The 25,024-nt window shown below is 40.3% G+C and overlaps 1 long non-coding RNA gene across 2 annotated transcripts in view; it reads right to left on the minus strand.

Annotated features, from left to right (window-relative positions):
* The window catches only part of LOC121919306, a 25,095-nt gene extending 4,289 nt beyond the window's left edge, over positions 1-20,806 (minus strand). The window contains exons 1-2 of one of the 2 annotated variants that reach the window (XR_006101442.1): positions 20,641-20,806; positions 4,421-4,533 (exon numbers count right to left, since the gene is read on the minus strand). This is a non-coding gene — a long non-coding RNA (uncharacterized LOC121919306). The remainder of the gene's footprint in view (positions 1-4,420; positions 4,534-20,640) is intronic. The other variant, XR_006101441.1, reaches the window with a different exon arrangement.
* Between the last annotated feature and the right edge of the window lie 4,218 nt (positions 20,807-25,024).

The following is a 25,024-nucleotide window of genomic DNA, read 5'->3' on the forward strand; positions in this document are numbered from 1 at the left end:
TAGAAATCACTGTTTATGGCACGCTGGAGTTCTGTTAGTAAATTGGTGTAAATTGGTAATTTACAATAGACTATTAAGAATTTCTGATTCCAGTTCCTCCCCCCTTTTCTAATTATACTGTTGACATGAAGAGACTAAAAACTTGTCAGGAATTGGTGGAGTGTACATGTGTTTAAGCACAACAAGCTATGATTCTTGTTGTGTGCCTTCAAGTCATTTCTGACTTATAGCAACCCTAAGGCAAAGCTATTATAGGATTTTCTTGGCAGAATTTGTTCGGAGGGATGCCTTTGCCTTCTTCTGTGGCTGAGAGAGTATAACTTGCCCAAAGTCACCCAATGGGTTCTGATGGCCAAGAGGGAATTCAAACTCTGGTCTCCAGAGTTATAGAGCAATGTTCAAACCACTACACCATGCTGGATCTCTCAGTTTTGCTATTCCAAATGCCCAGACTAAGAATACCTTCATTCCAAGTGTCTACCTTCTGTGCCACTCTCCAGTTGGTGGAACTGTAGGGTTTTTTTTGTAGAAAACACAGTAAGACTCATGCGCCTGAAGCTAGACAGAAGGCTCAAGGCTGTACTTGCATAAGAAACACTGCTAAATTCACTATGGTTGTTTAAATTTTACCAGCAGTTATCATGCAAAGACAAAAGTGTGTGAGGTGTGTGTGTGTGTGTGAAGAAGCTTATAGTGTTTACAGTTTGTACCTTGTACCTGTGGCATCCAAGGTAACATCCCTGTGTGGTTGACTTTGCACTGTATAGTGAGCCATTAATCCACCTGAAATACCTGTGGTGAAGCGAGGCATTCTAGAATAGGTAACAGAGACTCCTACCTTTGAAACTTAAACCATCCACTATGAAAAAGCACATTTACTGCTGACACGTTATTTCCTTCAGTGCATGTTTAGTTTGCCTCCCATCACCAAGGATTTGACAGGTAATAAAGTCAGCAGTGTGCAGTGAAGCTGGGAGAGATAACTCACCTGACAATTAAGAGCAGTGTTTTTTATATGGGCTCCCAAGGCTTGTAAAACCAGTGGGGGCTCAGCAAATGTCACAGAAGATATTCAAGGAAGACTAAACCAGGGTCCAGGAATGAGCCTGAGGAAATTATTCCAGTACTCCTTGAGTTACTCCCCACACAGGCACACACACACATTCACATAAAGAGCAGGGAGAGAAGTATTTTTCTCATGTCTGAGGTGAATATAAGTCAGGCCATTTCAATTTGCAAGAACATATTGGCCAACTTTCAAGACCTCACTTAAGCCAGGAGTGGGGAATGTGTAGCCTGCTGTCCCTCAGATGTTGTTGACCTGCAGCTAACATCAGCCTTAGCAAGCACAGCCAATGGGAAGGGCTGCTGGGAGGTGCAATTCAACAACATCTGGAGAACCACACATTTTCTCTTCCTTGGAGCTCTATCCTAAATGGCAAATCTGGAGAAGAACCAACTGAGGCCTCACAAGGCCAGTTGAAGGGACTGCTGAAATCCAACCCCTCCAAGCCTAGGTGTGTTGGAAATCATTTAGGAGGACTCCCCCTCCCCCTAGCCTAACTTTGTACCAGCATTGTGGCTGTGTGTCTGGGCTGGAGCAAGTTTGGATCCAATGTACTTTGGCTTCTCCCTTGCCCTGTCCATTTTCTGGCTCTTCTCTTAGCAGAGCAGTTCTGCCAGCAGAGTGCTCTGTCAGGAGTTTTATGAGACCAGCAGGCAGAAGAAGGTTCTGACAGCAGAAGGATATTTTGGCTAGCACAAAAGATGTGGACCTCTACAGCTGCATATCTTTCAGTTAGGATTGCATTGTCAATCAGTGATCTCTATAGAGGAATGCTGAGACTTCTCATATCAACACAAGGACTTTATAAAAAATCATTTACATATTTTTTCTGAGCACATCAGTGCCCACATTCTCTGCATTTCCTGGGACTTCCCAGTAATCAGACTCACCAGTGTTAGACTGTGGGGAATTTTTTTGTTTGTTTTATTTTTGTTTTTGTAAACTGCAGTTTGCTGTGGCTGCAGTAATATTCTTCCTGCCCCGCCACACACATGCTGCTCACCCGTTCTGTCTACCAGACTCATCCAGTGACAGATGTGAGTCAACATCTGACTCACAATCAGAGGCAGCCAAGATGGAGAGACAGTAGTACAGAATGATGGTTGTAGAGTACTCTATATTTCAACTGACCGCAAGATGTTTAGATGTTCCTTTACTAAACTGTTTCATGCCAAGAGTATCCTGCTGCAGACCTGAATTATTTCCACTTTCTGCTTTATCTTTCAATGTTCTCACCAAATGGGGAGAATTGTGTGTTGCCCTCCATAATGGAGAAGGGAGGGAGGGTGCAAGTTGCTTCTAGTAGTTGTTGCTCACCTGAGACAAATTACAAATTTCCCCTTTGACTTATATAGCATAATTGGAAACAGGAGGCAATTCATTGTGCCTTGAAGCCTTTCAGTTTTTCTACTGGGAGTCACGTTAGTAGGGGAAGTCTAACTGTAATATCTTGTACATGTCATCTGTAACATTTGAGAGCCTTTTGGGCTGAAGAGCGGGATATAAATACAGTAAATAAATAAATACATTCCATGCTCCTAGCTACTCCTCCCACATCACTCTAGCTCTCAGGAAACATAGAGGTTAAATGGCATTGTGGAGCACCTCCTTGCATGTAAGGCTCTGAGAGCTGGGCCAAAACTAACAAAATGATTTTCAGCAGGGATAAATGTAAGATTCTACATTTAGGCAGAAAAAGCAGATGAACAAATATAGCATGGGTAACAACTAGCTGAACTCTTGTGTCTTTTTGGGATCTTAGTAAACAACAAGCTAATCATGATCTAGAGGTCTTAGTAGACCACAAGTCAACATGGGGTGACAAACAAGTTAACAGAGTTTTAGGCTGTATGAACAAAAGTATGGTGTTTGGATCAAGAGAAGTAATGGAACTACTCTATTGTGCTTTGATCAGACCTCACATTTGGGCACACATCCAAAGGATGGTAAAAGGTATGGAAGTCAAGCAGTTCAGTGAGGCAAACCCCTTCTGAAGAAAGTTGCCAAGAAAACCCTATGATAGGTTTGCCTTGGAATCACCATAAGTTTTTAAAAAATGATTTAGAAGCACACAACAGCAAGGAGAAGAACAACTAAGAGTCATGGCCATATTTAGCTCATAGAAGAAAAAGAAATGACAGATGACATGACAGACATTTGAATATCTAAAGGACTGACTTTCCTTCAAATGTTGAAACATGAACCAAGCTTGCTTTCTGCTGTTCTGGGAGGTAGTCCATAAACTGAAGCATTCAAATTATGAGAAAAGACATTATGGTTCAGCATTAGGAAGAACTCTCTGGTGGTAAAAACTACCCAACGGTAGAATGGACTATGTCAAAAATGGCTGGTTCAAAAATGCCATTTCCATCCTCAGAGATCCCTGCACAAGTAGATAGGATTCAAAAATGAAAGAAACTGTTTAAACATGCTGTTTCCTGTCCGTGAGCAAGTCCCAAATTTAAGGATCATTTTAAAGACTGGCTGAAAAAGTAGCAACTTGGGATGAATGCCTCCTATACATGGGAGGTGGGGAGACTGCCAAGTAGGTTGGCTCACAATCCCATTTGCTAGCCTCTATACCACCATACCAATTGAACTCCATATTCCCACAAGCAAAATAATACCTGGGGCCCTGCCCAACTATAGTACTGTGGTTCCATTTTTTCAAAGCCATGATTTTTACATATGAAATCCTGAGGTTTATACATGGGTGAGACACTAGAGCTTTCTGGCTGAGAATTCAAAATACCCTTTCTTAAACTGCAAATCCAAGGATTATATAGGATAGCATGGCAGTGAAAGAGGAAACATAGCATTGTAACTGTGTAATGTGAAAAGGCCTCTATTATAGCCCTCAGTCCTAAATACATGTACTTACCTGAAGGATAAATCTTCTTATTTCAATGAAAATTATATCCAGGCCTGTATGGTTAGAATCACAGCCTGAAAGTGCTGTAGCACTGTTGATAATAAAGACTTGTCAAGATCTATCTTTGAAGTGCACTTTCACTGCCAAGAGAAGGCACTTTCTTGCTAAAAGTATTTCTGAGGATCTGTTTCTTATTTATTTTTCCCTTCCCTTTTCCCCCTGCCTTCCTTCCCCCCATTTAGCCCCACATTCAAAAGACAGCAAGAGCAGACAGCAAAGGGACTGTTGCGCAAAGGGGATGAAGCAGGAAATAGGCTTGCAACTCTGTTTAACAAGACACAGGAGCTTGGTTCAGCCTCAACAACCAACACTGTATTTGAGCTTTTGGTTCCATCGCAATAGTAAAATATATTGGGGAAAATGTTTTATTTTCTCTCTCTTCTGTTAATGTTATTCTCATAACCAAAATCTGGAAAACTTACTTTTTTGCTCAGAATTCTATGCTAGCCAAGGAAGATTTTGGAAGGTGTAATCATCATCATCTTCTTCCTTTCCTTCTTTTTATTCTTATTTGTAGCCTTGGGATTTACAGTATCTTACAACAGATAAATCAAAGACAGATAGAAGTTCATATCATACAATAGAATTAAACTTCAATAGGATTAAAAACAATTTTAAAACGTAACCATTAGACAGTGCAGCACATCAATAGGCCTTTCCCCATGAGCAATCAGTTCTTCTCAAAGGCCTATTGAAATAAAAATGTCTTCATCTGCCTGCAGCATAACATCCAACATTTCACAGATGAAAACCAGGATGCTTATGGCCAAGCTACTGCAGAGTGTTTTCAAGGTAGCAGAGGTTATTAATGAGAAAGATCACACAAGCTAGAGAGACTGCAGCAGTTTGCTTTTGCCTGGGAAGTGCAAGATTTTTGCCCCCTCCTCTTCTCTCCTGACTGCAAAATACTGTTGCACTTAGAACTCAATTTGCAGCAGTGGAAGAAAGACAAGGACAAAGGTGGAAAATGGGAAGAAGAGAAAGAAAGTGGGATATTTTAAAAGCAAAAGAAAAATGTTGGATAACAAAGGATGTCTTCGTCAATTTGAATAGTCGGTCAATATACTATAAACAGATAGAAAGAAGGGAGCTGGTCAGGACTCTTTAGGAAGGAAATTCCAGATCCTGGAAGCAGACACCGAGAAAGCCCTCTCCTGTGTTTCAACCAGATGTACCTGTGAGAGGGAGATGGTCATTTATTGTAATTATTCCACAGTGATGTGTCATCATGATCCAGATATTTTGCAGCTTGGGACAAAGATGGCACCTTCTCTTTCCCACCCTCTATACAGGAACAAATTGACATACATATCTTCCTTCAATGATAGGCATTGAGACAATGTTGTCAGTCTCCCTTGAGGGAAGCAGGATAACTTAGAATATGCTAGAAAGGTGTACATGTCCATACATTCTGTCATCCAAAAGAAAGGAATGGCTGACAACTCGGTTAAGAGACCACTTCCCAGTATCTGCCCCCTGAGGCAGTTACCTCATTCTGCATTGTGGTATGACAAGTCACCAAGAGATATAAGCCTGGTGAATATATGCAGAAAGAGAGATTAGTGTTACATTAATGGAACTTTTTCTGTTTCCCATCATCAGAACTGGACCTTCTATACAGATACTAGATTTATGTGCCAGAACATACATCAGCATCTAGATGTGCAGCTTGGTACTCTTGAAAATGGTGGCGCCAGTATGGCACCCTGGTGATGCATGAGCCTTTTATCATGGTATAGGCATGTAGGATTAACGCATGGAGATCAGGTATAGGACCAGCCACCACATTTCTACTTCCTCTTCCATGTGTTGAATATACTTCTGTACTGAAACCCAGGGAAGCACATGACCCTATCCAATTCTTTTTAAAACAGTTTGTCATGTACTTATATAGAGCCAGTATGGTATAGTTGCTTGGGAACTGGACTATGACTTTGGGAACCAGGGCTCGAATCCCTGCACAGACATGGAAATACACTGGGTGCTCTTGGGCAAGTCACACTGTCTCAGCCTCAGGAGAATGCAATGGCAAAACCCTCTCTGAACAAATCTTGCCAAGAAAACCCCTTAACAGGTTTTCCTCAGTGTTGCTGTAAGTCAGAAATTACATGAAGGCGAACAACAACAACAACAACAACATGTGCCTATATTGAGAAGATACTCCAAGCGAAACACTGGGAAAATAAAGAACAGTACCTTAACGTTTTAAAAGTACAACTAAGTTTGAAACTGAAAAACAAACATGGAGTTACGACACAGAAATCGGGGAAGTAAGAGTCAAATTGGGTTCTCAGTATTTTCTAAATTTCTTTTCTATGATTCTTTTCAGATGTCCCATGTAATGTTTTGTGGAAGTGGTTATTTTTAAGTGTGGTAGTGGTGGTGATGGTGGTTGTGTTTTTGCTGCTGTGATGCTTTGCTTGGGATGAAGTGTGATTGTCACATGAATGCTACAAAATTGCTACTACGCTAATAGGGCGTAATTGGCAGGCAGTCTGGAATGTTTCTTAATAGTCCAAAGCACAATAGAGAAATTGTTTGAATGTAAAAGTCCAAGTGAACTTTGTCTTTTCCAGCCTCTGAAGAATGCTTGAGCCATTTGTGGCTATAAATCAGAATTATTTTCAACACTGATTTTTTACAGTTTAGGGGGGTGGAAATGGCTGCCATGATTGAAATGGCAAATAGGAAAGATCAGTCTGCATGTAATGGGTGATCTCTACATATTTAAGGGTTGCTTTAAAAACCAAGTGTGGAAATCACACTGAGATATACACAAGTTTGTTTCAGCATCTGGTGTACTGTATCTGGTGTCCCACCAATCCTCCCAGCCATTGAATCCTTGTAGGATTCTGCAGTCACACACAATCGCTTCCCACCTTCAGTGATGCCCCCTTTAAATTATTTGGACAGCTCAGCTGGGCATGCAAAAAGATACCCTGAAATTAACAGGAATTCCCAATTGTATTTTGTTTATTTATTATATTACACCTTTCCTCCAAGAAGGTCCAAGTATGTCCATATATATTTTTCTCTTTCTTCCCTATTTGGCCCTCACAACAAGCCTGTGAAGTAGATTAGGCTTAGAAATGCTGACTTGCTTCATGCAGTGAGCTTCTTAGCAGAGTATAGATGAAAAATAGATCTTCTCAGTCCTTTTCCAGAACCAAGCTCTTGATTCAGGTGAATAACTGAAACAATATAAATTTGAAACTTGTGTATGATATAACCGCTTTACTAATTTAGTTCAAAGTTCTTAGTTGAATGCCTTATTACCATAGATTAGAGCTGGGATCTAGCCAACTTGTAAGTCTCCAGCCTTTTAGGATTTATAACTCCCATAAACCTTCACCATGGGCTACACTCACTAGAGTTAAATGGCTTTGGACATCTGGAGGGCCAAAATTGCCCATTCTTGCCCTAGTTCAACGTCCTTCTTAAATAGATTGGACACAGTCCTTTACAGTTGTCCCTTCTGATTTGTGGGGCATCCATTCTGGAGCCCGCCCCTAGCCCCTGCCCCCCCCCCATCAGAAAACCCACAAATATTGGAGCCCCGTTGTTTTAAATGGCCACACAGTCCTCTTGGCTTCCCTTCTGTGGAAATTCACAGCTGGGAATGGGAAGTCAGCGAATCCGGAGGGACGACTGTATAGACATACTTTATCATGTTTAAACTACTGTAATCCTGGGATTTAAACACATCTCCCTCTTTCCAGGAACTGGCCAGCATTAACCTGTTGTACCTCCATGATCCCGTAAAGTGCAGCATGGCTGTTAAGAAGTATCCCACTTCATGTTATCACCTTGCCCCCCAATTTACAAGCTTAGCTTAGAAATATTTGAATTTTCCTTCATATTCCCAAATTATTTTGACTGGATGCTGAGCATGTAGAGAAACAACAACAAAATCATGGTACTGTTTTCCTAAAATCTATTTGTTATTATTTATAAACACTCTAATCTGTTGCTATAAAACAATCCTGAGATATATGCAGGCAGATAAAATACCACATGTTGAACATTCTCATATGAACTTCAGTCTTTCCAATTGTATACTGCTTCCATTTCCTTCTGAAAACCATCCCTGAATCCTCATTTGACTCATGTGATTTATCTGATCTGGTCATATTAGATCTCGAGTGCTATCTATAACTTATTGCTAATATCTTTACACCACAGAAGCTTTGGTATTCACAGCGGATCGCCTTGAAACTATACCTAAGGGATCCCCAAAGAAAGCAAAAGCTCACTTTCCTATATACTTACCAACTGGAGCATGTATTCAAATGAGCCTGGTTTGAAGGCATCCAGGCTTAGTTAATCAGCCCTGCAGTTTTCCCAACCTATCATCCCAATTGATATTTCTGAAAAGTCAACTGCACATGATCTGCATTTCCCTCTGCCCTTCACAGCAATAATTTACCTGCATTTTTTAAAAAAGAAAGGAGAAAGAAACCAGTAGGATCAAGGGTGGAATTTGTTCTCTGCCTCTCCTCTCCTCTCCTTTTCTTTCTTTCTTTTTTTATTTGGGGAAATGCATCTAAAAGAAGGAAAATTTATTGAATCACATTTAATGACATAATAAATTCTCCCCCTACAGACAACGCAGAGGCTTAATTCACTCCCGCACTCTAAGCCGTTGCCTTTAGCATCGGATGGGTCATTAGTCTGTAATCCAGCAGCTAGCCTGTTTGGAATCTAAACTAAATCAGCAAGTACCATATCAGTAGTTTCTGAAATATGACTGACAGGTCAAGTGTCCTCAAAAAGACTGCCTGGAGGCAGCTGAGACTCATCGCTAGGCTATGACTAGAACAGAAGCAGTGATGAAATTGCTAGCATAGACTCACGAAAGACTTCATTCATTCTAACTCAATAAACAGCAGTTTCTTTAAGTGATTTGACTTCTATCTTTGCTGTTTTTAGCCAGTAGGTCATGCAATAAAATTGCCCTGCATGTGCCAATAGGCTTAACATACAGATCACTGATTTGTGGGTTTTGACTGAATGGTAGTGGTGGTGTGTGTGTGTGCGCGCGCGTGCGCGTGTGTGCACAGAGAAACACAGAAGATAATTCTTCACTCATTTCATTCCTGGAAGAAGCAACAAGTAATTTTACAGTTTTCTTCCCACTTAGATAGTCTTTGAAAACTGTATAGTTTTGAAGGAATATTTTCAGTATGGGATTTATTATGTGCAAAATTGGCATGTGGTGGTTTTGTACAAAAAAAAAAAAGAACATTTTCTGTCCAGAAAACAATGGCCTGAATCCTGTTGGGGATTTAAATCTTTGTAAGTGGACAACATTTGCAGGAATTAGACTTGGGTAGCTCTGTAATGTCTCTATCTAGGAAGGGGCTGTTGTTACATTACTATGTACAGGAGCCAGCAAAATGACCAATACACATTTGAATCACCAGCTAAGAACTGCTGATGTATGCTGGTAGAGCCTGATACACATCAAGACATTCTTGCCAGTGTCCTGTTATGCATCTTCACAGTTTACTAACAGCTTCTGCTACATATGTTATGTATATGCAGACTGTGGTTGCATTTGCACTGCAGATATAATGCAGTCTGACACCTGCTGTGAAATTCTGGGATTTGTAGTTTTGTGAGACATTTAGACTACTCCTTCAGAGAGCTCTGGTGCCACAACAAATTACATATCCCAGAATTCCACAGCATTGAGCCATGGCAGTTAAAGTGGTATCTACAGTGAGGAGAAGACCCAGGGAATTCCATACAACAATTTCTCTGCAGAAAATTCTGTTACCTTGACACAGTTATCTGCTGTCATTGGAGACAAACAGGCTGTATAGGCTGGTATTATACACTGGCTTCAGGACAGAGTGGGGACATGGCATCCACATAACGTATGCCCCAACACTGCCCTGACGCTGCCTCATGCCATGCGCCCAACTGCACAGTTGCTGCTATCATGGCACTCCTTTGGTGTTGTATCCAGATGACACAGAACCGAAAGGAGTGCCAGAAGGTGCTGCCATGGCAGCAAAGGCACCCTTTCTGTGGCACAAAAAGAAGCCGCAAAAAGCACTGCATGGCATGTAGTTGCCACAGCCCTGATCCACAGTCTGTTCAGCCCCTTAGTTTGCACAATATTTGTGCAACTTGGGTGCAAAAAAAAAAATCATTTTTTGTTCCAGCAAAATACTAGAAAAAAAACAAGTTATGGTGCCAAAAGATGTGCTAATTTTGTGCCAAATAATTTCTGAACTACAAAGATTTTGTAATTCCAGGATTGCCCTTATAAAGTTTTCTTGAAACTCATTTTCTATCATTTTTTGAATATTTTCATCTTTCAATATTTAATGTATACATATTCCATTACATTTCCATTGCTACTAAGTTTTTCTCTACCAATAGACTAGACAGAGAAGTATTATTTTTACTAATGTCCCAACAAAGAACTGCAGTTATTTGCTGGTGTTTCTAGGAGTTTCTAGGAAATTCTGTGGCAACAGCCAACAGACCGCATGCCCCATACTTGGGGAGAAGACCTCTGTCACCGCCTGTGACATCTGATGGGGATGCCTGGCTACATAAGTGTAGCAAGATGCCCCATTTCTGACCTTACAGGCCGTAAGAGGGTCTTCTCAACAGACATAGTGGCAGAGGCAGGTACATGGCACACAGCAGTAGCAGGTTCACGGCATGGTGGCAGGTGGGCATGTAAACACCATACAAGCCCAGGGGCTGACCCGGGTCAGCTTGGCCCATGCAATCCTTCCTGTCTTCTTAGGGCCTATGGCACACATTTTCCCCTCAGCTTTATTTACTTTATAAAGATGGAGATATTTTAAAATCCAGCAGATATTTCAGGAGGCTGGACTTTTAAAATATGTTTGCTTGCTTTATACAGGTGTGATGAGGTGTATTTAGATCAGGGGTAGGCAACCTTTTTGAGCCGGGGGCCGGGTTGCTGTCCCTCAGACAACTGGGGGGCCGAAACCAAAAAATAAATAAGTAAATAATTTTTAAAAAATTAAATAAATAAATAGACCGGGACAAATGTAAGACAAAATTTTCAAATGGAGGGCACTTTTTCAAAAAAAAATGGAGGACATGCGAAAAAATTTGCTGATTTTTTAAAAAATGTTAAGATAAATGCATGTTTCTGAGGCTTCTATAGACAATTTCCCCACCATGCCCCTCACGCAAGAGGCCAAAGGCCCCGGCGGCAATCGGCGGCAGAACCGGGCTGGGGCCGGTCCCAAGGCCTTGCTGGGCCGCATCCGGCCCGCGGGCCGCAGGTTGCCTACCCCTGATTTAGATGCTCACTTTCCAATCATATTGTTATGTTTTGCCTTCTAAAAAGGAAAATGAAATCTTTCCTTACAGAGCTACATATCTTCAGTGTTGCCAACAAGCCTCAAAGGTATTCCCTGGAATGTTTTGCAAAAATCCAAAATCCCCAGAATTCCCCAATATTTGTTATTATTATTGTGTCAAAATCCCTGGAAAAAAAACTTAATTAAATTCCCTGGATTCTGGGAAATTCCCCAGAAATTGGCAACATATCTTGGTTGGCATAAACTGGAGCTGTACATCCATAGGGGTCGGTAGGCCTCTGTATCAATGGAGCTATGCACTCTCCTAGACACATATGTACACATGGGAGGGAGGAGGTAACGTTTAGAAAAATAAAACCATTTAAAATTATTATTTTTTAAGTTTATTGAACTATCAAAGTTGTACAGTTCATTGGGGATCTTCCCTCTCTTACAGTCTTTGTGTGTTTAGATACTTTCTTGTGAGCCTCAAACAACTAAGATTATGATGAGATTTGCATCATAAATGGTGTATATAAAGAGAGATGTTTTTGAAAAAAAATCTTTTGGTTGATCTAGCATATCAAAGCATATCTTTTTGTCTCTCTTCCCTGCTACTTCAGTGAAAGTACTGAAGTGAATTAAAAGGATTAACTTGAAAGTGGAAATAAATTCAGTGTATATAAACACACACACACTCACACCATTTATTTCATTTAAATTGTTCTTTCTATGACCTCATGCTTTTTATGAAATACATTTCTCTATCCTTTTCCTCTTAGTTCACTTGACAGCATCGATCCCAACAAGGTGAAAACTGAACTGTTCACAATTACAGTATATACTCATATATAAGTCCAGAAATTTTGGTCAAAAAGTTGATCCAAAAAACCTGAGTTGGCTTATCCATGGGTCAATGGATGTACTGTACTTATAATAAAGGAACCATTCTCTGGTGAAAGGCATGAGTATAATTTATCCTGGAGACACTGACCCCCCCCCCTTGCTAGCCAGCCTTTAAGGATGAGCATTAACAGTTAGCTATGCCTGCTGGAATTTTGTAAGTTCTCTGGCATCATTTTCCTTTGCTTCATCATTTATATCCTTTGTTATAGGGCACTAGGTTTTACCTTTGACTTATCCATGGATCATAGCAAAATCCATAAATTTGACCCCAAAATTTGTCCTCAAGTCATACATGAGGTCAACATAGTTGAGTATATATGGTAAATCCCCTAATGTAGCCACTCTGAAGTAACTCTAGTAATCACCACTAAAATATCTTCAGTTTTCTAACTGCAGAATTAGGGTACAACTATTGGTAACACACAGCATTTGAAGATATTGCATCTTTCCAAGCTAGTTTTCTATTTATTTTGTGTGCTTGTATTTCCAAGGTGTAGCAGCAAATCCCTTCTCAACCACAAAGGGGTTACTCCTTATTGAGGAGTCTTGTGATGATCCAAAAGGAAGGGGACAACCCTGCATACCACATTGAACTCTTCAAATGAATGGATGGATTAATATGATCAATCAATAAAGCAAACGAGTACAAGGTTGAGAATATGTTCTGGATACAAGTTCTGTATACAAGTTCTGTATTGCAGAATTTTTCCCATATTGCTCTCTTTCTCTGCTGTCTGTTTCTCAGAGATTAGAAAAGTTACATTTGGTCTATATTTCACAGATCCCCCAATCAGAAGAGCCATTGAAATGAATACTTATCCCAAAAAAGTTTCACATTTGATTAAGTTAATCAAGTTCATACTTTAACACTCAAAGGATACTTCTGTGGTCAGAATCAGTGCTGTATGTAGCAAAAGATCAAACAAGAGAAGGCTCTCAGTGACTTGCACCCTGAATACAACAATTTCAGCAACATGGAAATAATTCTGCAGTGAAGAATTTAAGCCACAATGGGCCATCAGTTCTTCACAAAACTCAGGTTAGAGTTCTTTTTACCCATGTCACATCTCTTCATCTAAACAGTATATAGGCAGGATTCTTCTCAACTGCTGCTTCCCTTAGCTCTTTAGACTTCCATCAAATGTGTTGTTAATATTTTGATCAAGATGAAGTTCATCACTACCCTTAGCCATATTTGTTGTTTATTAGAAAAGGAGACCCTGTAAAAGTTAGATTTCAATGCCTATCAGCCTCAGACAACATGACCAACAGTAAAAGATTTTGGCAGTTAGGGTAACAGAAACATATGAAGAAGATCCACAAATTCCCACTCTCTTCCATTAGGCATGTGGTCAAAGTCTTTTTGATAGCAGCATGGAACATGTCCTGATTTCACAGATCTTATTTCCAAAACATCACTGCATATCAGACCCTAACCCAGAAAGTCGGTCCAACATATAGAAGCTTCATAAATTCATCACGTTGGGAAAGAAGGATTTGCTTTGATCTGCTTTGCTTTGCTTTTGAAATCAAAAGGTATTACCTCTTCCTTGATTTTCCCCTCTCCCTAATTTTTTTCTTCTGTCATTCCAAGATAAATTATAGTTGAAGAATTTTAGTTTATGTGAGTTATTCCAGAGAAGAGCACCCAAATCTTACCAAATCCCAGTGATAAAAAATTTTATTGCTCATTTCTAACACTGTCCGAAATAATCCCGGATTTCGTTTAATCTCTCTTCTAGTGCTAAAAATAACTAGCAGCAGTAAAATCTTAGTTGGTGCATATTGCAAAACAAATGGTTAGTCTTGTTGATTAAAAAAGAAGTTCCCTTCTTAGACTTGGAGCTGGATTTCCTCCCCTTTAAATATTAAGTCTCATCTATACAGTACTCTGAGCGTGCTACATTTGAACCCATATCACAAAGAGTTCTGTTTAACCTTTGATTATTTAATTCTGTTGTTCCTTGGCTTATAAAGTGGTATATCGTAGGAGATACTGCTAGACTGATTCTCTTAGAGGTCTCCTTAGACAACCACCTGCCATAGAAGTCTTGAAATTTATACAATGGTAATCATCTAGTGGTGCAGGAAGGAGGCTAGCTGCCTTGTCAAGTTGCCTGTTATTTTAGATTACTCTTTGGTTTCTTATTTTTCATTAATTCTTAGAAGGAGTTGTCACTCACTGAGAAAGTGTGTGTTTCATCAACTCTATATTTTGCTTAGCTTTTCACATAAAAGGAGCTCCCAGATAAAGTTGGGAAAACCTATTCTCTTAAATTCTGGAGAGTAAACAGTTCTGGATCAGGGGGACCAATAATCTGACCCAATATAAAACCATTTCCTATCAGGGCCACCTCTAACATTTGACAGGGTGAAGCAGCTAATGCTGGGGGAGAGTACTAATGGGTCACCATTCCTCCTGAGCCCTTTGACGGCTCCCCTCATGGACTATTTTGCATTCCCTATCCTGGCCTGCAGCCTTTAGTTACAGTAGAAGACATTGGGTGCATCTGTACTGTAGAAATAATAAACTGCTGTAGATCCATGCCATGGCATCCTGGGGTTTGCAGTTTTATAAGGTCTTTAGCTTTCTGTGCCAGAACATACAGGTGCCTCACAAAACTACAAATCCCATGATTCTGCAGAATGGCACTATGGCAGTTAAAGTGGTGTCAAACTGCATTATTTCTACAGTGTAGATGCACCCATTGTCTATGTCACCAACATAGAGTAAGTGCATGGACTAAAAGGTGAATGTCATTTTTCCTTTGCCTCATGCAGCAAAATGGGCTATCCTGGGCTATGCTGCTCCCGGTGTTCCTACCCAGAATGTTAGGCTATGGTCAAATATCAACCCTTACACATTTACATGGGTCACAATGTTTACATGGGTTCACCATCATAAGAATAACACAAGCATCTATACTGGGGGGGAAAGCCCACAAATTAGAAATGCTGCTGCAATGCAAAACTCCTTGCTTTGGGAATTTTGATCTAACTTGAAACATACGAGGGGGGGGGGAGAGAGAGAGAGCAGTAAAATCTTGGTTGATGGCATACATATTGCAAAAAATAATAATCTGGTGATAAAAATGGCAATCGCTCTTCTCAGCACCAAACAAGAAACAGGGAAGGAAACAGCCAATTCTACAAAATGCTTACTCTGTAAATTAGGTATACTGTATATATTTTTTCCTGAGGAGATCTTGTGGTGCTCCAACCTCTTGTTTCCAGCATACAATCCACACCCTTCAATGTTCCTTCCTCTTTTTTCCTCTTCCTCCCCCCCCCCTTTTTTTTTGTCTTGTTGCTTATAGTCTTGCATTTTTAGATCATGATATAAACAGCAGAAAAAGAAAAACCATTCCTCCCAACCTAGCCCCCCCTCCCGTTAATGAGCATTTTCATTCAGCCATATTTTCTCTTAGAACGGCTTGTCTCCTTGCAGAGGGAGAATTTTGCAATCTGTTACACCTTTCCTCCCCTCTTTTTCTGTCTTTCTACCATTAGTAGTTTGATCATATTTTCAAACAGCTTCTGAGACATAAGTGCTCTGTACTTAATCTCTTGTCCTCAAAGAGCATTTCATAATCTCCTGTTGTCTACCATCATTTTGTGTATGTGTGTGTTTATGTGCCTCTGATAATCACATTTCATGTTACCATGTAGAAATTGATATATCTTGAGAAACACTAAGAGCAATGTCTCCAAAAGTAACTCAAGGGCCTTCCCTTTCTCATTGAGGAGTATTCTTGGAAGGGCCATTTCGTGTTTCAGTCATTTTGTAATGCAAATATAAAACATAACAATTGTACGAATGCATGTTTGCAGAACAAATGCCTCTCTGCTGTCTTCCCACTTGCCCTGTTCATATAAACACTTGTCTGCTGGGGATGCTTTGATTTGGGTTTCCTGCATGGCAGGGGGTTGGACTGAATGGCCCGTGCAGTCTCTTCCAACTCTATGATTCTAACAGTGGTATCTAAAAACTGTTTTAACTCTTATGAATACAGACATTAGTTTAAGGGTAGGACAATGTTGAGAAGGAGCCATTTTCCCCATGTTACCCCCAGCTCCATGAGGCACACCTTTTGCTTCTGAGTGCCAAATGTGATATAATGTCACTTCCTGCCACCGTCTTGGCAGGTTTTGGGGTGTTTCTTCATGGTTTATTGAGATGGGGGTTCTGTACATGGAGGTAAACCAATAAACCTGTAGCTGGTTTTGATTGTCTTGGGCTAGTTTAGGGGCAAAAATTGTCCAAGAAATTGGTACAGAAAATTAAAACATGGGGAGTGTAAATCTGGGAACTTGGGGGGGGGGGGAGCTCCAAGGAGGGATGAACCTTATATGGCCCATGGGCCACAGTTTTTCCACTCCTGCTCTAGCTTCAGGGGCCAGAAGAAATGTCACACCTTTCCCTGTAAAGTCAGAGTACATTGACTCTGGGTGAGAGGATCTGACATTGAATTCCCCTCCTAGCCCAATCAGTCAGCCATCCACATTTGTGGCTTTGACTTTTGCAGATTGGCTTATTCAGGGATTTGAGTAACATGTTCTCTTTAGGAATCCCAAGGTCCTTCAGTGTGACTCTGCCAGAAGTTGACCAAAGAGTAATGCTGGAACACCTAGAGATTCCTAGAGAAAACATTTCTCTGGGCATTTGTAGGTCTTCTAGTGTCATTCATTGGTTAACTTTCAGTGGATGTTGGCCACAGACTTGCACTGGAGGACCTTGAGATTCCTAGAGAGGTGTTCCCTTATCAAACCTTGTACTGGGCAATAGGCAGCCTGTATCCAATCCAGGCTTCTCCTGTAGTGTTTCAGGAATGGGAACATCCAATTCTTGTAAAGCTGTGGGAGATTCCCAGATTGGATACAGGCTGCCTACTGCCCAGCCACAGTGCTGTCTGGTAAGATCTGTCTGTTACGGTTATAACCTGTATCTATAGAATTTATTGCACTGCCCTTTCCCCCTTTTCTTTCAAGCTAGGTGCGGGATGAAAACTTTTAAATGTGGATTTTATTGCATGACTTGGGAACATGCCCAAGCAGGAAACATCCTGTACCAAATCCTTTTTGAAAGCATGAGATTTTCTGGTTCTTTGCAAGGTGTGGAAGAAGACATGATCAGGTATGGGATGCCATGATCAGGTACAGGATACCTCCTGCCTGGGCACTGAGGCATGTGATAAAATCCACATTTAAAAGTTTACATCCCATGCCTAGCTCGGGAGGAAAGCATGGAAAAAAGCAGTGCAATAAACTATCCCAGCAGAGAATTGGCAGTGTGATAATCTCCTGTATTATGAGATGCCATCTTTTGCACTAATTGAAGTTTCTGAACTTGGTACAGAGGTAGCTCAATGCACATTGCAAAAGTTCAGCCTAGAAGTTACCAGCATATGCACTACCATATTTAGGATCTGTACCTCTTCTCTGCCAAATGAGCATTAAGTAAGAGCCTTCCCAGCTGCCATGTCACAATTATGTCATTTCTCCTCAAAGGAGTTTCCCTCACTCAGTAACTGTTCATCTACAAAACTTAGAGAGAAAATTTGTCTCCTCAAGAAAGATTTTGTTTGCTGTGCAAAACTGGTTGTGACATGACTATTTCTGTTTCTCCCTCTTTTCTGGGTTTTGTGTGATTTTATTGTCATGTATTGATTTGTTCTCTGTGGTTTTTATTTGTAGGCCACACCAGGGATGTGTGTAGCTTGGAGAATTAATTGTAGAATGGGGAAAAATATAAATGAGTGAATAAACTAGGCATGTAGCATGTGTCTCAGAACATCTGCTTCAACCTGATATGTGAATAGGTGGGGGGAAAACATAGGACTACAATGAGGAGCACCTGAAAAATGGGCAAAACTGAGCATCAATACCATGTTGTGCCATCCTAAACTAGTGCATGTTTCTCCTTTGGCTATTCCAAATCCAGTTCTCTTACAATTCTACTTTACTAGTCTAAGGTCTGCCTCACTGTTAGGTAAAATTATATACTACCTTAGTTATACATCAGATTCTGGATATTATGAAAGATCAGCAAACAGTTAGTTAGTTATTTTGTTAATGTTTCACCAAGGAGGAGGAAGAGTGTTTCTGGGATTTTTGTCTTATGTGCCAAAATAGCTTGGCTGGCTTTATGTTCTGTGAACCTTCTTGACTTGTGGGCAGGTAGTAAGAGGTGCTGCCCAGCTCAGTTAGAAAAAGATGTCATGTCTCCAGCCTCGTGGATTTACTTCCATGATCCTGAAACAGACAGTATGTGGACTGAGATTGCATGTGTCTTCTAGCTAGAAACTGAATGCAAGAGAAAATGAATTTAAGGGCTCTTCTTGTATCCTTATACAGAGTAAATGGCTGTGTAAATGCATACAGCATTACACATGGCATTGATCTGTTGCAATGGATAAGCATATCCACAGTTTATGCAAAGTTGGTGAATTTGGGCTTTTCCTGGTTTCTTCATGGACTCATAACAACTTATCAAAACTTAGTTGACTGGATTTTTCTTCAAAAGTTTCATCTAGAGACTTCTAGTTCAGCTTGAGAGCTCTGCGTTGTTTAATAATTGGTGATTATGAGATGCTTGAATTTGTAGCCCCATAACTTTGTATACAGGTGTGTGTGTGTTTTGTTATAGTATATTTTCATTTTTAGATCATTTTTTTTCAAGTGCAATCTGATACATGTGTGCGGTATCATTAGCGAAGTTTTAGCCTTACCATCTCTCCTGCTCTTACTATTTGTGTAAATACATTGCTGCTTGTTGCCACTAATCAACTCTCAAAACTGACCTTAAATGGAGCAGCTCATATGGAAAGCCTGCTGAAAGGTGGTTGTTGTTATTGCTGGTTCTTTCTTTTCTTTCTTTTTACTTCTGTTTTTATTTTTTGGGGGTGGGGGGTTACATTCAGAGGAGAGTGGCCACTCCCTTTATCATTTGCTTACCATGTAGTCTAAGCAAGCAGTATTTTTAAAAAGTCCATACCAGCAGTAGAAATTTTCAAACATTCATAGAACAGATGAAGACTTGCAGCACTCAGTTCTGCAGTTGAGTAGATTTTAATGTGAAATATCTCAGTACGTTAAGCAGTATTGTTATTCCCATACTACAGTGTGGGGGTGCAGAAGAGACCGAGGGTGCTTCCAGATGGAGGGCTCCAAGCAGCACCAGTCAAAAGGCATCCTGCTGCTACTCCATTTTTCCTCCATAACAAGACAAGCAAAGCAGCAGGAAAAGATGGCAGGTTTGCAAATGGAAGACCACTATCTGGGCTCCACTTAAAATGTTATGTTTGAGGCACAGCGGTTGTTTAATAAAAGCCTCTTGTAGAGCTCAGTATTAAAAATAACATGTACAATGGCCAAGAAATCCTAAAATGCAGAATACTAGAATATTTTGGTCATATACTAAGAAATGAATTATCTGGACTTGAGCAGAGCAGTGGAAGATAAGTGGTCTTGGAGAGGTCTCATCTACAGGTTCACCATGGGTTGTGGTCAACCAGAGGGCAGTTAACAACAACATCAATGCTAAGAAATGAAAAACACTGACTGTTACAGATGATTTTTCAAGGTAAAATAAATGAAGCCAGAAGAGTAGGAAGAACAGCTTAGTTTTTTAAAGAAAACATAGAGAATAGTTTACATAAAGTGCTGTTACATCCCAAGACAGTTTAGCCATGATAATATCCAATCTCTGGTAGGAGAGGAAAAAGAAGAAGAGTTCAGTCGTTTCCCGGCACCTCCTAAAAGGTTCATAGCCAGGGACAGATTTCAAACCAGAGACTTCCTGGCTCACAAACCACAAACTTGCCCATTACACAATACATGTTTGATCCAGTATTCTTGTCACTAGTATTTTTTTTAAAAAAACCTTCTACCACAAACTTATTCAGAGTCAAAGAGTGCACTGAAAAAGTTGCCTCCTACTAAACAGCATTCATACTCTACAGATTTTGTGTTTGGGATTGTGGCCGCTCTCTCCCCCTCTGTCTTTTCAGGGCTGGTTCCCCTACCTGCACTTGAGTGCTTTGATTTTGCATTTCTATACCCAACAGATATCTAAGGTTCTTTTAACCATTGCAAGAACTGGGTGGTTTTGAAAACATCTTTGGCAGTTACATTGTGTGGTTTCCCATTGCTCCTGCATCAATGACTGTGACTTCTGTTTTCCCTTCTGTCAACAAAACCACCACCCATCTCTCACTGTACCTTGCAGTCAAGCCCTCAAAACAACCAGTTTTTCATGTGGTCAGCTTTGTGCCTTAATTCCTCTCCATTTCCTACATGCAGCCAATGCTTCCCCTTCCTTTCTTTCTTCCTCTCTGTCAAGGCATGGTGTCTAAGATCTGCCCCAGAATATTTTCATACCTGTACTGTCCTATATGGCTTAGGTACAGACTATCTGAAAGCCTGTATCTGCCCATACAAACCTGCCAGAGTCCAAAGATCTGCTAGGGAAGGCTTTCTCTCAGTCCCATCATCTCACGCTCACTTGGTGAGAACATGAAAGAGACCCTTCTCAGAGGCTGCTCCCACCCACTGGAATGCCTTTCCACAGGGAGGCTAGGTCTGGCTCCCCTCCCTGCTTTCCTTTCATCTGCAAGCAAAACCTTTTCTCTTCAAATAGGCTTTTAATATATAACTGTGCCCTGGGAGGCTTCTTACTGAGGTGTTTACTTTTGTATTTTTTTAAATGGTTTTATGTTTTTTACTTTAGTATCTTTTTAATGATTTTGCTAGTGTGTGATAGTGCTAGACTACAAACAAGGTCCAAATCCCCACTCAGCATAAAACCCAGTTCATGACCCTGGGCAAGTTACTCTCCCCCAGCCTCAGAGAATGGCAATGGCAAAATGACTCTGAAAAAACTTTGGGTTGCCTTAAGTTGGAAATGGCTTGAAGGCACACAGAACAAAAATTTTAACTTGTTATGCTGATGTGATGTATTGATTCTGTTTTTTAGGTTGCACTTAAAAAGAGCTGCTAAGATTGATGGGGGCCATTTTCACCTCCTCCCATGAGTGATCTCATAGAATCATAAAATCATAGAGTTGGAAGAGACCACAAGGGCCATCCAGTCCAACCCCTTGCCATGCAGGAAATCCAAATCAAAGCATCTCCGACAGATGGCCATCCAGCCTCTGCTTAAAGACCTCCAAGGAAGGCGACTCCAGTATCTCCAGTGTGATAGACAAAAACAGGTCTCTGTCACAATTCCCTCACACCTAAGATCGCTTGCATCACTGTCTGCCAGTTGCTTCTTGTTCAACAAGGGAACAGATCCCTGTTGTTCTCAGCTACTGCTGCCCAGTAATGGGTCTCTTTCTCCAATGAAAGAGAGTTCACCACACTTTTCTTCCCCTTTATACAGATTCTGAGATAATTTTAAAAGGGGAAAGAACTGGACACCAGTTACAATATTTTGTTAACATTCTATTCCACTCCATCCTTTTTCAGTTCAGTTTTTGTGCTGAGGTGCATACAGAAATGGATCTTGTGAACAGTCTAATCTAATTATATGATCATAGCTCAAGAAAGCTTTCAGAAATTGCCCTGCATTTATTTTTAATCAAAGCAATTACATTTGCTTTCTACCTGGGACTAAATTATGGACGTAAAACCTAAGATAAGTTAAGGAAATTTACTGAACTAAAACTTCTCATCCCCTTCTCCCTCCCCTGACATTCACATATCTTGTAGTAATACCTGACCTCTGACACCTGTGTTGACTCATATGAACAAACTTGTTCCATCAATTTTCATCCCCACCACAGCAGTGGCATACAGAGATTTGGTGTCACCAGTGTGTGGGGGGGAGGGTTCTGGCCAGAAGGTGCACACCCTGCCCCTCCTTGTCACGGTTTGGTTTACTGCGGGACAACCAGGCCATAACAAGGAGCCGTGCCCACTGTGTGCCCCTCCCCACCCTTCCTTGCCATGATGGCCCAGTTCTCCTCTGAGGAAAACTGAGCCATGGCAAGGAGGGATGGGTGTGCATGCATGTGGCCCAGCTCCATGCTTTAGTATGCCCCTCATCCCCCTTGCTGCTGCTCTGTTTTCCTCAGGGGAGAATGGCACAACAAGAAGCTGGGGCAAGTGTGCGCGCCCTCCCTGCCTCTATTTGCTATGGCGCTTGGCCTAGCTCCTTGCTGTGACCTGGTTCACCCAAGAAAAACTTAACCACTGCAAGGAGGGGTGGGGCAGGAGGTGTCATCCTCTGGAGTATCATCCAATGTGGTCTGCACCCCCCCCCCCCCATGACACTACTGCACCACTGTCTTCCATGTCTTTGGTAAAACTAATTTATTTTAATTGCCTTTTCAAGAACATGCAATCCCAAAATGTATTACAATATGGACTTTGAACTAGGGGCGTCACTAGGGAGTGAGGAGGCATGAGCTGCAGTAGTTTATACCATAAGGCGGGGTGACACCACTGCTCTCCAAACATGTGTGTTTGGGCAGAAACAAGCTGTGGTATTCACCTGCATCCCTTTAAAATGCTGAAGAGATGGTGTGAATGGGGCAGGGCTCATTGGGAGAGAAAAAATATTCCCTAATTTTTTAAAAAAATATCTTTTTTAATTTTCTTTTAAAAAATCACATCTTACCAAGTTTTCACTTCAACCTCATGAAACAATATATATTTAAATACTTTTAGGCTGTGCGTATGATATTGTAATCTGAAGGTGTCATTTGCTAGTTGTTTATATTGCAACTATTACCATGACGTTCAGGGATATATGGAAATTATAATTTAAAAGCAACTTTAGTACAAAAAAATTACTAATATATTCAGTATGGTGTGGTACAGTAGGAGATCAATGGGAGGAGTGACACTACTGTATCAGGTGACACCAACGCTAGTGACACCACTGCTTCGGATAAAATATTGTTTGTGAGGAGATTAGTGACCCACATGCACCCACACAAGAAAGCTCCGGTATGGACTCCAGCAAACTTTGGACAGAACAGGGAAGCCTGAGGGGACATGGTAAACAATGTCAAGATCCTTCATATTCAGAATAACTTGGTAACTTTATTCCATGAGATCTGGCTCCATGACAACACTTGCCTCTAAGAGAAGTGGGGAATGTCTGTCTCCACATTGATCAATAACACCTGCTCAGAGTTCTTGGGTGTTTTTTTTTTAACCTGCTTAGTCAGTTTTATGTTAACTTCATTTCTCACTGCTTTGATTCTTCCTTAATTCTGCCTGGTTTATAAAGTTTCCTACCATATATGCCATTTGCTGTCCCCAGTAGCTATACTACTACTGATTCCCAGGGTTGAGGGGGCTAAAAATTGATGGGGTTTGTTAGGTTCCCCTCCCCCTCCCTTTTTTTTTGCATTAATATTTTAATGGAAAAAATGAACCTTGCCTATTATATTAATACTGTGAAACATTATTTTATGTCTTAGAAAGCTTGATCAACCATGTTTTGATACTTTCTGACAGTAAAAATCCAAGATTATTAGGCTTTGATATGATTTACATCTTTCAATAAAACTTGATGAATTGTATAGACAAGTTGGTAGCCTATATTTAAAAATATAGGACTATATCAATATAGGATCAGAAAATTAAGTAGTAAAATGCAGCTTAAATAATAATGTTCTTTAAAATGTCCTTTTTTAAAGCAAGTTGTTTTGGTTGAATTGAAGTATTTGTTTCTGAGTGGCATTTCTTGCACTAAAAATAAAGAGATTAAAAAGAAGCAACTAACACAGGATAATGGTTTAACAATGTACAACTGCCAATAAACCATTAAAGTTAAAATGTTTAGATTCAAACAGTCATTTTTGTTCCAATACCATACTTGAATATATAGTTATGGTTATGATATATATGAATAATCAACTTTAAAAACCAGGAGTTTAAACTAGCCAACCTTACTGTTTCCTAGCCTGACTCTAATAACCCCCCACTTTCTTTCTCCCACTGGCACATACACAAAAACAGCAGAAGAAAGATATCCTGTACTTGACCATCTCCTGGGTTTTCCACTTTTTGTCTCCTTTCATTTTATTCCATTAGAGCATCAGAAAGTGATTGACATGTCTAAAAAATCAGCCTGTCATCTCAAGATGGTAGGATGTCAGACATTTTATATTAGTACTATATCCAGGTACCTTCTGGTTGAGCCTCTTTGTCAACCATTTTATTTATTTCCTTGCTAAAGTTCAACATTTAATTTTAACACAGGTTACCTGCAGCAATAAAACGTACAACATTAAAAATGACAAGTTGAAAGATACAATTTTTAAAGCCATGAATTAGTAGCCATATATGTCAGGGATTTTGAAAGTGCCAACTTTTTTCATATTTATAGATATATTATTGAAATGTTAAAAAATGAACTGAAGAAAGAGAAAGGAACTAAGAACTACATACAATGAATCAAACATACTTAACAAGACATGTTCAGACACCTTAGTGCACATCTTTTTTATTGCATTACATTAATCAAGTTCAGTGGAAGACATCCATCTGAAAAACTGTCACTAGGACATGCTACAAAAACATTTTTTCTGGAGGGAAAAGGAATGCCCTATCAGCTATATTGTCTCAAGTGACTGTCATCACCACATTACTGAGAAATTAAGAGGAAGTATATTAAGTGCCTCATAAGACTACCCTAAAGTCAGCAGTCTGTAAAAAAACACAATTTTATTCAATCAGGAATACATACTCTGATAAGGGGCCAATGGAAAACATAACTTGGGGTGCTCCCATTCCATTATTTCTCAATATCCAGTACAAGAGAATAATCTTCATGCTGGTCAGTATCTTAAACCAGCTACTTAGTTAAAG

Source organism: Sceloporus undulatus, chromosome 1, assembly GCF_019175285.1.
Source record: "Sceloporus undulatus isolate JIND9_A2432 ecotype Alabama chromosome 1, SceUnd_v1.1, whole genome shotgun sequence".
NCBI classification, from domain to species: Eukaryota; Metazoa; Chordata; class Lepidosauria; order Squamata; family Phrynosomatidae; genus Sceloporus; species Sceloporus undulatus.